We start from the raw sequence: 1,278 nt of genomic DNA, 5'->3' as shown, positions 1-1,278 counted from the left end.
AAAATTCCTGTTTTTTCAAGCGAGAAAAATTCTGTTTTTTCATTCTCAGAGAGAAAACCATAAATCACGTGGTGCTGGTCACGAATCAATAAGGCCTTTCTACTATTGTAATAGTTATGTTCCAGAACCCTTAACTGGAGGTTCACAGAAACCCCTCCTGTACACTCTTCTCCCAGCCCCCTTAGTAAGTTTTATAAATCGTTAGCTCATCAGTAAGCTACTGAAACATTAGCAGCCTACCACACCGTCGTAGATACATGTTTAATGGCTCAATTATAAGCTATTGCTTATGTTTACAAGGTTTTTAAAAATTCTACCATCTATTAGATTTCACAGATTTTAATGTTAAATAGTTTCTGAGGAAAATTTGCAATGAACTCTTTGTCATGGTTGAAGCATTAGCTGCAACCTAGTAAAGAGCGAACCACAGCGCATAGTAACTAAAAGTGAAAATGTTAAAACTTTCGTTGTTTCTTCTTTATTCCAGGCCTAGTGGGTTACTAGAACATCATAGAGAGATGCTTGAGAGCTCATTCAAAAGTAATTTCTCATATGTACGTGGTTTATATAGACTCCCCGATGTGCAAGTGCCATAGGGCACGCAAAAAGGCACCTTTTATTTCGTTTCTCAAGGGGTGGGGCCAGTGCGATACTAAACCATTCTCGATAGATTTTTGATATCGCATATAAAAAATATTGCTTCCATTTACATTCTTCCAATAAAGTAAACCCTCTTCAAATTTGAGATAGCACTAAAAACGGCAATTTTAGTCTCATGTCTCAAGTGGAAAAGCTGGGACTAGTGGGCTTCCAGAACTTTTTAGAGTGATGTTTAATGGCTCATTTTAAAACTTTTGCTACGTGCTTTTTATCAATTCTACCATTAAGTGAGATGTAGCACTGAAAACAACATTTTTGTTGCCACTTCTTAAGTGGAAAATTTTTGAAGCATAAAACGGTATCATTGTAGCAATTATGGTCCAAAACCCTGAACTGGAGGTTTGCAAGAACACCTCCTGCAACTTCCTCCTCCAGTCCCCATTAACAAGCTACACAATTAAAAAGTCCTACAAACATCAATATATTGAATTAAATTATTAGAGGCGTGGTTCTGTCAGTACAGCACTTGACTTCAAATTAGATTATCATGCGTTCGATTCTAGCTTGGATTTTTTTTCAATCATGGTTTGTCCCTTCTTATGATTACTTTTCAGATAATCCACTATTTTTTTAAGCGTGATGCACTCATTTCTTAAGGCATATCCCTGGAAGGCAAAT

This window comes from Artemia sp. Qi Xiang Cuo, chromosome 10 (genome assembly GCF_049724085.1).
Source record: "Artemia sp. Qi Xiang Cuo chromosome 10, ASM4972408v1, whole genome shotgun sequence".
Classification (NCBI taxonomy): Eukaryota; Metazoa; Arthropoda; class Branchiopoda; order Anostraca; family Artemiidae; genus Artemia; species Artemia sp. Qi Xiang Cuo.
Note: the sequence above shows the minus strand (reverse complement) of the source record.